Source organism: Lolium perenne, chromosome 7 (genome assembly GCF_019359855.2).
Source record: "Lolium perenne isolate Kyuss_39 chromosome 7, Kyuss_2.0, whole genome shotgun sequence".
NCBI lineage: Eukaryota > Viridiplantae > Streptophyta > Magnoliopsida > Poales > Poaceae > Lolium > Lolium perenne.
This window is the reverse complement of record NC_067250.2, coordinates 308,554,923-308,569,104: the sequence shown is the minus strand read 5'-3', so window position 1 is coordinate 308,569,104 and position 14,182 is coordinate 308,554,923. Positions and strand designations below refer to the sequence as shown.

General features: G+C 45.0%; 1 long non-coding RNA gene across 2 annotated transcripts; it reads left to right on the top strand.

The window, feature by feature from the left end:
• Positions 1 to 1,667: 1,667 nt before the first annotated feature.
• On the top strand, positions 1,668 to 4,123 carry LOC127311812 (uncharacterized). 2 transcript variants are annotated; one of them, XR_011748928.1, is made up of 7 exons: positions 1,668 to 1,725; positions 1,929 to 2,004; positions 2,086 to 2,223; positions 2,287 to 2,351; positions 2,428 to 3,480; positions 3,611 to 3,735; positions 3,838 to 4,123. It is a non-coding gene; the product is annotated as an uncharacterized lncRNA (long non-coding RNA). The 2 variants fall into 2 exon arrangements; XR_011748927.1 differs by having other exon boundaries at positions 1,929 to 2,223.
• Positions 4,124 to 14,182: the final 10,059 nt, after the last annotated feature.

The window sequence follows — 14,182 nt, the reverse complement described above, 5'->3', positions numbered from 1 at the left end:
ACACCATATTTTAATAATACAGAGGAGGATTACACCCCTGGATCAACACTGCATAAATTGGTGAGACCACGCACCTCGTCATGTTTGATTTTTACCGAAGTTTTATGCTTAAATTTTTTCCAGGGTGCAACGCTTGGAGAGCCATATTCTGAGGCAGTATTGGTTGTTTTGAAGTGCCTTCACGAGAGGTAAATATAGTTAGACTATCACAGACGCACGTTTACTTAAGTCATCATACTGAAAAACCTGAATGTATTTACAAGGTCCAATGGGATGGAAGGAGTGCACATAGAAGAGTTGACGAACAATCTCCATGTCGTCTCTGCCTTTCTGAGGCCTTATATATATGATCTGATGTTTGCTGGTGATAAATATCAGACGTTTTTATAGGCGACATCCTATTCCCAAACTAGGCTTTTCGAGGGGGAGCCTGCAATTGGATGTTTACTACCACTACAATCATTTCCTGCATTTATCTCATGTGTAATAATTGGAACTCCTGGAATTCTTCGAACTTATATGCATGACTATTTTCATGTTAGCTTATTTTTTCGTGCATGCAAAAAAAAAGTGGATGATGGATTAAAAAATATGTTAAGTAGACACACATGGTTAGATAGACCACGACGTAAGTTCTCAGTTCCGATCCCATATTATCAAAAAAATCGGATAGTATCAAGGCAGCTCAACAGAAGCGTTATCTTTTCAGATGACAGACACATACGATGAGGTGAAGTTTTTTTCGGCGTCAACTTCGGTGGACACTGGCTTGTCCGAGCTCCACGCTGCCAGCCTTGATTGACGCGTTCTGTGGACACGTGAAGTACATAATGATACATGCATTCACATTTATCGAAGTCTAGCCAGTCTGTATGTAACTGTAGAAAAAATTAGCACCACATCTAGCCAATTGAGTGGAGGCTAGCTGCCCTTGTCACCAGCGTTTGGTAGCTGCAGATACCATGCATGTGCATTAATTGGGGTGCGGTGAGCAAGAACAAATCAACGCGGTGCTAGTTTCAAACAGCGTCTAGACGTGCCACACGCGTACGGCCTTATAAAAATATGCACGCGAAATGTTGCACCCGTTCGGGAGATGGTAACCAGCCTGCCAAATATGTGCGGAAGTAGGCTTTGGATGGTTTTTATTGATGTAACAATAGTTAATAAATTTTTGGACGTTTGCGATTAGCACTTGAGCTATATATAGTGAGGTTACATACACGTTGTCGGCTCGCAACTGCCATTATCAATGTACATCAAGTCTTTGTAGTAGGAAAAAGAAGAGAACTACGGAAGGAAAAACAGCCAGGCTCCAGAGGTAATGATCCGAACTCACATCAAACTCGCAGCTCTTCTATTGTTCTATAACATGTCAGTTACCCTGCCCTAACCTTACGAATGATCTCACCAACTATCTTTCCTCAACTAAATGGATTACCACAACCAAGATCTGTCCCCGCTTGAAGATTACAATGTCTATGATAACTTTGCGTTCACCCCAGAGGACGATGACCCTGCGTCTAGCATGGATTTACAGCTTCGAGCAGATGGCCCCGTGCTCGCTCGATTTGGAGTAAGTTTTGAAATACACTCACCGCATACGGCTTACACATTTGTAACAAACAGATACATGCATGTGTTGTAAAGTTTAAGCAAAAATAATTTTTTTTGGCAGTTTCCGTCACTGGGAGAAGAAGATATCTCGCCGCACCATATTAACAGGTAAGTAGAGGGATAGGGTCATAAGCCTTCGATTTTAGTCATTCTGTCCGGCGTCATAAGCTTCATAGATGGTTATCTGTCCATATCAGCCAATAGCTGCAGGTAACTAAAAATGGTAACATCATCCGATGGAAAATACATTTTGTAAATAATTTCATTTTTTCGTTAGCCCTTTTACATCGTATTTTACTTTTGCCACCCAGGACTGCTGACGTGGAAGAGATCGAAAGACACACTGTTAATGCGCTCAAGCATTTCTTGGGTGGAGCAATACCTGCTGTAAGGTCAAAATGCTTGTCGTAGTGTTTTTTGTTACGCTTTTTGCGAATATTTTTTGCAATCGCACACGCATCTACGCAGGGCCTGACCCCGGCGCCAGCAATTCGGATTAGGACCGATGGATGGACAGATACTGATCCCACCTTTGAACCACCACCCACACCAGATTTTAATAATACATAGGAGGATTACACCCCTGGATCAGCACTGCATAAATTGGTGAGACCACGCAGCTCGTCACGTTTGATTTTTACCGAACTTTTATGCTTAAAAAAATTCCAGGGTGCAACGGTTGGAGAGCCATATTCTGAGGCAGTATTGGTTGTTCTGAAGTGCCTACACGAGAGGTAAATATAGTTAGACTATCACAGAAGCACATTTACTTAAGTCATCATACTGAAAAAACCTTAATGTATTTACAAGGTCCAATGGGATGGAAGGAGTGCACATAGAAGAGCCGACGAACAATCTCCACGTCGTCCCTGCCTTTCTGAGGCCTTATCTATAAGATCTGATGTTTGCTGGTGAAATATCAGACGTTTTTGTAGGCGACATCCTATTCCCAAACAAGGCTCTTCGAGGGGGAGCATGCAATTGGATGTTCAGTACCAGTACAATCATTTGCTGCATTTATCTCACGTGTAATAATTGGAACTCCTGGAATGCTTCGAACTTATATGCATGACTATTTTCACGTTAGCTTATTTTTTCCTGCATGCAAAAAAAGTGGATGATGGATTTAAAAAATGTGTTAAGTAGACACACATGGTTAGATAGACCACGGCGTAAGTTCTAAGTTCCCATATTATAAAAAAAAAATCGGATAGTATCAAGGCAGCTCATCAGAAGCGTTATCTTTTCAGATGACAGACACATACGATGACGTGAAGTTTTTTTTCGGCGTCAACTTCGGTGGACACTGGCTTGTCCGAGCTCCACGCTGCCCGCCTTGATTAACGCGTTCTGTGGACACGTGAAGTACATAATGATGCATGCATTAACATTTATCGAAGTCTAGCCAGTTTGTATGTAGGGTTTAGGAAAATTAGCACCACATCTAGCCAATTGAGTGGAGGCTAGCTGCCCTTGTCACCAGCGTTTGGTAGCTGCAGATACCATGCATGTGCATTCATTGGGGTGCGGTGAGGAAGAACAAATCAACGCAGTGCTAGTTTCAAACAACGTCTAGACGGGCCACACGTGTACGGCCTTATAAAAATATGCACGCGAAATGTCGCACCCGTTCGGGAGATGGTAACCAGCCTGCCAAATATGTGCAGAAGTAGGTTTTGGATGGTTTTTATTGATGTAACAATAGTTAATAAATTTTTGGACGTTTGCGATTAGCACTTGAGCTATATATAGTGAGGTTACATACACGTTGTCGGCTCGCAAGTGCCATTATCAATGTACATCAAGTCTTCGTAGTAGGAAAAAGAAGAGAACTACGGAAGGAAAAGCAGCCAGGCTCCAGAGGTAATGATCCGAACTCACATCAAACTCGCTGCTCTTCTATTGTTCTATAACATGTCAGTTACCCTGCTCTAACCTTACGAATGATCTCACCAACTATCTTTCCTCAATTAAATGGATTACCACAACCAAGGTCTGTCCCCGCTTGAAGATTACAATGTCTATGATAACTTTGCGTTCACCCCAGAGGACGATGACCCTGCGTCTAGCATGGATTTACAGCTTGGAGCAGATGGCCCCGTGCTCGCTCGATTTGGAGTAAGTTTTGAAATACACTCACCGCATACGGCTTACACATTTGTAACAAATGGATACATGCATGCGTTGTAAAGTTTAACCAAAAATAAATTTTTATGGCAGTTTCCATCACTGGGAGAAGAAGACATCTCGCCGAACCATATTAACAGGTAAGTACAGGGATAGAGTCATAAGCCTTCGATTTTAATCATTTTGTCCGGCGTCATAAGCATCATAGATGGTTATCTGTCCATATCAGCCAATAGCTGCAGGTAACTAAAAATGGTAACATCGTTCGATGGAAAACACATTTTGTAAACAATTTTATTTTTTCATTAGCCCTTTTACATCGTATTTTACTTTTGCCACCGAGGACTACTGACGTGGCAGAGATCGAAAGGCACACTGTTAATGCGCTCAAGCATTTCTTGGGTGGAGCAATACCTGTTGTAAGGTCAAAATGCTTGTCGTAGTGTTTTTTGTTACGATTTTTGCGAATATTTTTTGCAATCGCACACGCGTCTACGCATGGCCTGACCCCGGCGCCAGCAATTCGGATTAGGACCGATGGATGGACAGATACTGATCCCACCGTTGAACCACCACCCACACCATATTTTAATAATACAGAGGAGGATTACACCCCTGGATCGGCACTGCATAAATTGGTGAGACCACGCAGCTCGTCACGTTTGATTTTTACCGAAGTTTTATGCTTAAAAATTTTCCAGGGTGCAACCCTTTTTAGAGCCATATTCTGAGGCAGTATTGGTTGTTCTGAAGTGCCTAGACGAGAGGTAAATATAGTTAGATTATCATAGACGCACGTTTACTTAAGTCATCATACTGAAAAAACCTGAATGTATTTACAAGGTCCAATGGGATGGAAGGAGTGCACATAGAAGAGCTGGCTAACAATCTCCATGTCGTCTCTGCCTTTCTGAGGCCTTATCAATACGATCTGATGTTTGCTGGTGATAAATATCAGACATTTTTGTAGGCGACATCCTATTCCCAAACTAGGCTCTTCGAGGGGGAGCATGCAATTGGATGTTTACTACCACTACAATCATTTCCTGCATTTATCTCACGTGTAATAATTGGAACTCCTGGAATTCTTCGAACTTATATGCATGACTATTTTCACGTTAGCTTATTTTTTCCTGCATGCAAAAAAATGGACGATGGATTAAAAAAATGTGTTAAGTAGACACACATGGTTAGATAGACCACGACGTAAGTTCTAAGTTCCCATATTATAAAAAAAATCGGATAGTATCAAGGCAGCTCAACAGAAGCGTTATCTTTTCAGATGACAGACACATACGATGAGGTGAAGTTTTTTTTGTTTGCGTCAACTTCGGTGGACACTGGCTTGTCCGAGCTCCACGCTGCCCGCCTTGATTGACGCGTTCTATGAACACGTGAAGTACATAATGATGCATGCATTCACATTTATCGAAGTCTAGCTAGTCTACATGTAACTGTAGAAAAAGTTAGCACCACATATAGCCAATTGAGTGGAGGCTAGCTGCCCTTGTCACCAGCGTTTGGTAGCTGCAGATACCATGCATGTGCATTCATTGGGGTGCGATCAGCAAGAACAAATCAACGCGGTGCTAGTTTCAAACATCGTCTAGACGGGCCACACGCGTACGGCCTTATAAAAATATGCACGCAAAATGTCGCACACGTTCGGGAGATGGTAACCAGCCTGCCAAATATGTGCGGAAATAGGTTTTGGATGGTTTTTATTGATGTAACAATAGTTAAGAAATTTTTGGACGTTTGCGATTAGCACTTGAGCTATATATAGTGAGGTTACATACACGTTATCGGCTCGCAACTGCCATTATCAATGTACATCAAGTCTTCGTAGTAGGAAAAAGAAGAGAACTACGGAAGGAAAAGCAGCCAGGCTCCAGAGGTAATGATCCAAACTCACATCAAACTCGCTGCTCTTCTATTGTTCTATAACATGTCAGTTACCCTGCTCTAACCTTACGAATGATCTCACCAACTATCTTTCCTCAACTAAATGGATTACCACAACCAAGGTCTGTCCCCGCTTGAAGATTACAATGTCTATGATAACTTTGCGTTCACCCCAGAGGACGATGACCCTGCGTCTAGCATGGATTTACAGCTTGGAGCAGATGGCCCCGTGCTCGCTCGATTCGGAGTAAGTTTTGAAATACACTCACCGCATACGGCTTACACATTTGTAACAAATGGATACATGCATGCGTTGTAAAGTTTAACCAAAAATAAATTTTTATGGCAGTTTCCATCACTGGGAGAAGAAGACATCTCGCCGAACCATATTAACAGGTAAGTACAGGGATAGAGTCATAAGCCTTCGATTTTAATCATTCTGTCCGGCGTCATAAGCATCATAGATGGTTATCTGTCCATATCAGCCAATAGCTGCAGGTAACTAAAAATGGTAACATCGTTCGATGGAAAACACATTTTGTAAACAATTTTATTTTTTCATTAGCCCTTTTACATCGTATTTTACTTTTGCCACCGAGGACTACTGACGTGGCAGAGATCGAAAGGCACACTGTTAATGCGCTCAAGCATTTCTTGGGTGGAGCAATACCTGCTGTAAGGTCAAAATGCTTGTCGTAGTGTTTTTTGTTACGATTTTTGCGAATATTTTTTGCAATCGCACACGCGTCTACGCATGGCCTGACCCCGGCGCCAGGAATTCGGATTAGGACCGATGGATGGACAGATACTGATCCCACCGTTGAACCACCACCCACACCATATTTTAATAATACAGAGGAGGATTACACCTCTGGATCAGCACTGCATAAATTGGTGAGACCACGCAGCTCGTCACGTTTGATTTTTACCGAAAATTTATGCTTAAAAATTTTCCAGGGTGCAACCCTTTTTAGAGCCATATTCTGAGGCAGTATTGGTTGTTCTGAAGTGCCTACACGAGAGGTAAATATAGTTAGATTATCACAGAGGCACGTTTACTTAAGTCATCATACTGAAAAAACCTGAATGTATTTACAAGGTCCAATGGGATGGAAGGAGTGCACATAGAAGAGCTGGCTAACAATCTCCATGTCGTCTCTGCCTTTCTGAGGCCTTATCAATACGATCTGATGTTTGCTGGTGATAAATATCAGACATTTTTGTAGGCGACATCCTATTCCCAAACTAGGCTCTTCGAGGGGGAGCATGCAATTGGATGTTTACTACCACTACAATCATTTCCTGCATTTATCTCACGTGTAATAATTGGAACTCCTGGAATTCTTCGAACTTATATGCATGACTATTTTCACGTTAGCTTATTTTTTCCTGCATGCAAAAAAATGGACGATGGATTAAAAAAATGTGTTAAGTAGACACACATGGTTAGATAGACCACGACGTAAGTTCTAAGTTCCCATATTATCAAAAAAATCGGATAGTATCAAGGCAGCTCAACAGAAGCGTTATCTTTTCAGATGACAGACACATACGATGAGGTGAAGTTTTTTTTTTCGGCGTCAACTTCGGTGGACACTGGCTTGTCCGAGCTCCACGCTGCCCGCCTTGATTGACGCGTTCTATGGACACGTGAAGTACATAATGATGCATGCATTCACATTTATCGAAGTCTAGCTAGTCTACATGTAACTGTAGAAAAAGTTAGCACCACATATAGCCAATTGAGTGGAGGCTAGCTGCCCTTGTCACCAGCGTTTGGTAGCTGCAGATACCATGCATGTGCATTCATTGGAGTGCGATCAGCAAGAACAAATCAACGCGGTGCTAGTTTCAAACATCGTCTAGACGGGCCACACGCGTACGGCCTTATAAAAATATGCACGCGAAATGTCGCACCCGTTCGGGAGATGGTAACCAGCCTGCCAAATATGTGCGGAAATAGGCTTTGGATGGTTTTTATTGATGTAACAATAGTTAAGAAATTTTTGGACGTTTGCGATTAGCACTTGAGCTATATATAGTGAGGTTACATACACGTTGTCGACTCGCAACTGCCGTTATCAATGTACATCAAGTCTTCGTAGTAGGAAAAAGAAGAGAACTACGGAAGGAAAAGCAGCCAGGCTCCAGAGGTAATGATCCGAACTCACATCAAACTCGCAGCTCTTCTATTGCTATAACATGTCAGTTACCCTGCTCTAACCTTACGAATGATCTCACCAACTATCTTTCCTCAACTAAATGGATTACCACAACCAAGGTCTGTCCCCGCTTGAAGATTATAATGTCTATGATAACTTTGCGTTCACCCCAGAGGACGATGATCCTGCGTCTAGCATGGATTTACAGCTTGGAGCAGATGGCCCCGTGCTCGCTCGATTTGGAGTAAGTTTCGAAATACACTCACCGCATACGGCTTACACATTTGTAACAAATGGATACATGCATGCGTTGTAAAGTTTAACCAAAAATAATTTTTTATGGCAGTTTCCATCACTGGGAGAAGAAGACATCTCGCCGAACCATATTAACAGGTAAGAGCATCTCCAACAGGAGCTGTAAAATCTGGCGCTGTAAACGCGCGATTCGGCGCGCTGTATACCGTTAGCGCACTGTTGGCGTCCGAAACCCACCGGCGAGCAACGGCTGGCAACACGAAGAGCCGGGAACAACCTAGGGCTGCGGCTGGCCCTGGTCCCTCCGAGCGACGGCCCGCAAAGCTCCTGGTACGCACGTCCCGATGCTGGTGCAAGGGCGTGCCACCTGATCTATACCTGATCAGGAAGGTGATGGATTTGCTTCGCTTAGTTTCCTGCATGGCATACACATAAACATTAAATACGAGCCTCGATCGGCTCTCAGGTTGTCCTGTGAATCGGCTCAACGAGCCGATCCACCCATGGTTCGTATGAGGTCTACGATCACATGGAGGTCCTGCTTGATCGATAAATAGCTAAACGACCTACAACGATTTAGGGTTTTCACCGCATAATCGGAACATCCTACGCGTGATTGAGCCTGGCAGCCACGCACGGTGATAACAAACCGACCCTAGACAAGGCCTAAAAACCAACATGAAGTTGATCCCCGGAACATCTTGTCTAGGGCTAGCAAACTACACCCTACGTGCTACTGGATCCTTCAACCCGTTTGCAAGGCCTAACTATGCAGATATTAAACTAATCCTTGAAGAACAAGGAGCAATCATAACGGATCGGATCTACTAGATAATGATCAAGCAAGGTGCCGCCCTTACACCTAAGATAGGTGTAAGGGCGGCTAGACGTCTAAGGGTTGCATGGACGAAAGCATGTATCGTGGTAAAACAATGCTAACCCTAACACATCTTTGATAGCTACGTTGCTCGCCACCAACAAGGCTTCAGCACGAGCAACGCATGAACGACAAATAAACGTGTACTGCCTAGATCGCAAGATGCGATCTAGGCAGCATGATGCTTACCCGGAAGAAACCCTCGAAACAAAGGGGTTGGCGATGCGCCTAGATTGGTTTGTGATGAACGTGATTGTTGTTTTTCTCAATAACCCTAGATACATATTTATAGTCCATAGACTTTCTAACGTGGGAATAATCCCAACCGTGCACGAGCCAAATTCTATCTAACCGACACGTATCCTACTATATTTACAGGTACAAGGGCAAACTAGCCCAAACTTCGTGTACAAGGACGGTTCACGTATTTCTTCCATGTATATTCTTCAAGCCCAATCTTGATCGCGGCCCACCTCTGATCCGGTCAAATTCTGGTGATAACACATGCCCCCCTGGTTTTGGAATTGATAATTCCAAAATCACTCTGCTTTTTCTTCGTCGGGTCATGTCGTGGCAGGGCAAAACCGTCGCAGTATCCTTCATCATGATGCCTCGCCTTCTCAACTTCTCCGCGTGATTTGACCGTTGTTGTTTTTTTTCTTTTGGGCACCACTTCCTCGGAAACTGCTGTGGCATTGAATCTCCACTATATCCCCTTTTATTTAACCACTCCAAACAATTTCGCCACTTCATCCCCTTGCTCTGCTCTGGCCATCGGCACCAAGAAACCCCAATCTCAGAGCAATGTCTTTCTCCTCTTCCTCCTCCGCCTCGTCGGATCTCTCCTCCCAGTCCTTCTCCTCCTCCTCCTCCTCCCGCGAACCCACGCCAGAGTGGGATCCGATGGCGGCTCAGATGGAGGCGCACGACGAGCGCGCCCCAGAGGAGTGGGACCAGGAGGACCACGCTTCCTCCGTCTGGTCCGAGGACGACAAGTCCTTGACCAGCGGAGAAGAAGAGCTCCAGTTCCTCGCCGATGGGGAACTGGAATCGGGGAGCGAGGACGACTCGTTCTCCTGGGACGATTACACCTCCTCCGAGGAAGAGGAGGAGGAAGACGACGACGACGACTCCCTCGAGGATTACCCGCCGGCGAAGCGTTTCCGCGCCGGGTCAGACGACGACGAAGACGACGACGACGTCGACGATGAAGATGATGAGGCCCCCACTGGGGGCCGCTGGAGCAGTGACGAGGAGCCCGCCGGCAGCAGCGCCGACGAGAGCTCTGACGACGACGAGGGCAGCGACGGCCCGTAGACTAGGATCTACTAGTATAGGCCTAGTAGTAGTAGTAGATTGGCCAATAGGCCTTTCTTTTGTTCTTCCTCCCTTGAGTAATCAGCTCTTTCCTTGTAAGAAATCTCCTTTATTAATGAAGAAAATATTCCTCTATTAATTTTCGCTCTCTTGTTAATTTTGCCGATTGTCAAACGAAGTTGCTGCACAAAGAGCCGATGGCAGGGCATCGGCTTGCACCCTAAACACGATTTGAGGCCAACAGTTGCCTATTCGCACGGTCAAACAGATCTCATCCGTGTCCACGCCATCCTCAAATTTCAAACGCACAGATTCAGCAAATCCAACGAGAGAAACATCTCAAATGCCATGGGCTCTAGCTTGAAATTGATCTGTTAACCTGCTCAATTGAGCTTGTTCTATCTAGAGTCGATGGCAATGCATCGGCTTTTTATTATTCTGAAGTCGATGTCCGTGCATCGGCTGTACTGGCATCCATATTTCTCAAGTCGATGTCTGCGCATCGGCTGTGATTTGTATATAAATTTTTTTTAACTGGCTGATTTTATACATCGGCCCTCATGTTTTACTGTCCATCATCCCACATGCTTGGGAAATATTTCTTGAGGTGCTGACCATTGACAGCTGCTGGGAACTTGGCGCCGTCCAGCTGCTCCAGCATGTATGCATTACCCTTCAAAACCTGGACGACTTTGTATGGACCGTGCCAATTAGGAGACCATTTGCCATATGCTTTATCCTTGGTTCCTAATGGCAACACTGCTTCCCATACTAGATCACCAACTTGGAACTCCTTTGGTCTCACCTTCTTATTGTATGCACGAGCTACCCTGGCTTTGTTCTCTTTAATCTTCTCCAACGACCAAAGTCTAAGTTCCGTTGCATCCTCAATAGTATCACTCATCAGAGCTGCATATTCTTCAGCTGTCAGGTCATTCTGAAATGTGACACGTCTTGATCCAGTCGTAATTTCCCAAGGCAATACGGCTTCCTGCCCATAGATGAGCTGGTATGGCGAAGTTTTTATAGCTCCATGGTATGACATGCGATAGGCCCACAAAGCTTCTGACAATGTTTCATGCCAAACCCTAGGGTTCTCGTCAATTTTCCTCTTAATCAGCTTGATCAGGCTCTGATTGGACGCTTCAGCCTGCCCGTTGGCTTGGGCATAGTATGGAGATGATCGAATCAGCTTAATTCCCATCTCATCACAGAATTTTCTGAATTCTTTAGAGATGAAGACCGAACCTCCATCGGTCGTGATGGTTTGAGGAATCCCGAACCTATGAATGACGTGTTCTTTCACAAATTTGATAACATCTTCTGATTTTACCTTCTTCATAGGGACGGCCTCCACCCATTTGGTGAAGTAATCTGTAATGGCCAGGATCCACTCGTGGCCTTTGCTCGACGCAGGATGGATTTTGCCGATCATATCCATGCCCCAACCTCGGAATGGCCAAGGCTTGATGATGGGATTCATTGCTGATGCGGGTACCATCTGAATCTTCCCGAACATCTGACACGCTTGGCATCCCTTGTAGTACTTGAAGCAATCCTCAAGCATGGTGGGCCAATAAAACCCTGATCGCCTGATCAGCCACTTCATCTTATGAGCCGATTGGTGAGTTCCACAGGCGCCTTCATGCACCTCATGTAGGAGCCGATTAGACTCAGTTGGTCCCAGGCACTTGAGCAGTAACCCTTCCAACGTCCTGTAGAACATGTCATCTCCTATAAGGACATATTTCATGGCCTTGTATCTTATCCATTTAGGTGCCCCCCGAGCCGAATCCTTCAAGTAATTGAAGATATCGGCTCTCCAGTCATCCTGTTCTAGGAACTGCACCTGAATTTCTGACCCGTCTGGTATGTCCTTATAGCCTGACACCATCTGTGCGAGATCGTTGGCCTCGGTATTTTGAGATCTTGGGACCCAATTGAAGTTGATGTACCGAAATTTTGTCATCAGCTCGCGGCATTCCATCCAATATGGGAAGAGTGACTCACTCTCGCACTTGTACTCATCTATGAGCTGGGAGATCACCAACTTCGAGTCTCCAAAAAGCTCCACCGCTTCTGCCCCGGCTTCCAAAAGCAACTCCATTCCCCTGCGTACTGCCTCATACTCGGCAACATTGTTAGTGCAAGGGGTAGATAGCCTGATGGAGAAGGAATAATTTGCCCCCCGAGGCGACACGAGCAAAATGCCGATGCCACAACCGTCGTCACAAGCCGATCCATCGAAGAACATAGCCCATGCACGTACAGATAGTGCTGCTATATTAGTATTAATCCGCTCAGCTATGAGATTGGCCAACGCTTGTCCCTTGACTGCTTTCGCAGGCTGATACCGGAGATCGAATTCCGATAACGCAAACATACACTTACCAAGTCGGCCTTTCAAAACAGGAGCCGGCAGCACGTGCTTGACAACGTCTGACTTGCATATGACGATGATTTCTGCCGTCAAAAGGATATGATGAAGCTTGGTGCAGGTGAAAAACAGGCATAGGCATAACTTCTCGACCTCAGGATACCTTGTCTCTGTATCCAACATCCTCCTGCTGAGGTAGAATACGACCTTTTCAACACCCTCGTCAATGTTCAAGATATCGCTAATTGGTAACTGATCGGCCGGCCTCCGATGAGAGATTAATCGCTTATCGGCCGATTAATCGATTTTATCGGTCAACTATTTATCGGCTAGCTTTTTGTCAGATCTCTAAATCTAAGCATTGAATATTCTATATTATAATATGAAAAAAAAAAATATTGCAGTTCTACATTTTGCATCCGAGTCTGTGCACAAATATAAAGATGAAAACAACCAGTAGTGGATGCTCTGAAACTTCATATTTCCAAATCGTTCATAATTATAGACACAAATATGAAATATCACGAAAATAGGATAGCCATAGAAGTTCTCTAACAAAGCAAAGTAAGAAAATAAGCGAACAAGCATCAGGTTCTCTCTCTCACGTTGACACTCATTGTTCTCAAAAGCTGATGAAAGAGAAAGAAACGTACATCTGAATAGATCTTCACAGTAAGAGAGAGAGAGAAGAGACTGTGGATGGAAGAATTGCTGTAGGGAGGGACGCTGGCGTTGGTCTTGGCCTCTTGGCTGCTGTTTGCGGGAGGGACACAAGCGGAGCACTGCTGTCGGAGAACCGCCGGCCTTGGTCGAGCTGCTGCCTCCTTCACCTGGACGGGACGGGCCGAAGAAGATGAGGACGGTGGGAATCTAGATGGATTGGAAGGAGGACGAGAATAAGGTGAACATGCTGGCGGCGCCGATGGGTTGCATACTCGCATCGGAAACTGGCGGAGGCAAGATACGAGCGGGCGGCCCTATCTATCGACCGGCGGGCGGCCCTATCGAGCACGGGAAGTTATGGAGAGCGGCGGGCGTACGTATCGAGTAGCACTAATTAGGAAGGGCGGTGGACGTTTTGAATTCTTTAGAATTTTTGCCTCACAGGATTTGAGCGATTTATCGGATTTTGGCCGATTTATCGCTTGTCAGAGCGATTAAACGCTCCAAACGCGAAGCACCAACGATATGGCAAAATCTTATCGCCTACCCTACGATTCACGATTAATCGTCCGATTAATCGGAAAATCGGTTGATTTTTTGAACATTGACCCTCGTAGAGTTGTACCACCACCGAGGCGATGGACGTGTCAGCCACTGACAAGTAGATATAGAACGGCCTGTCTTGCTGGGGTGGAACTAGCACAGGCGGCGTTGTTAGATACCGCTTAATCTCGTCAAACGTCTGCTGCTGTTCTGCCCCCCAGTGAAACTCGTCATCAGACTTAATCTTCACCAACGCCATGAACGGCTCAATTCGTCCTGACAGGTTAGAGATGAATCGTCTGACGAAGTTGATCTTGCCGATAAGACGTTGGAGCTCCT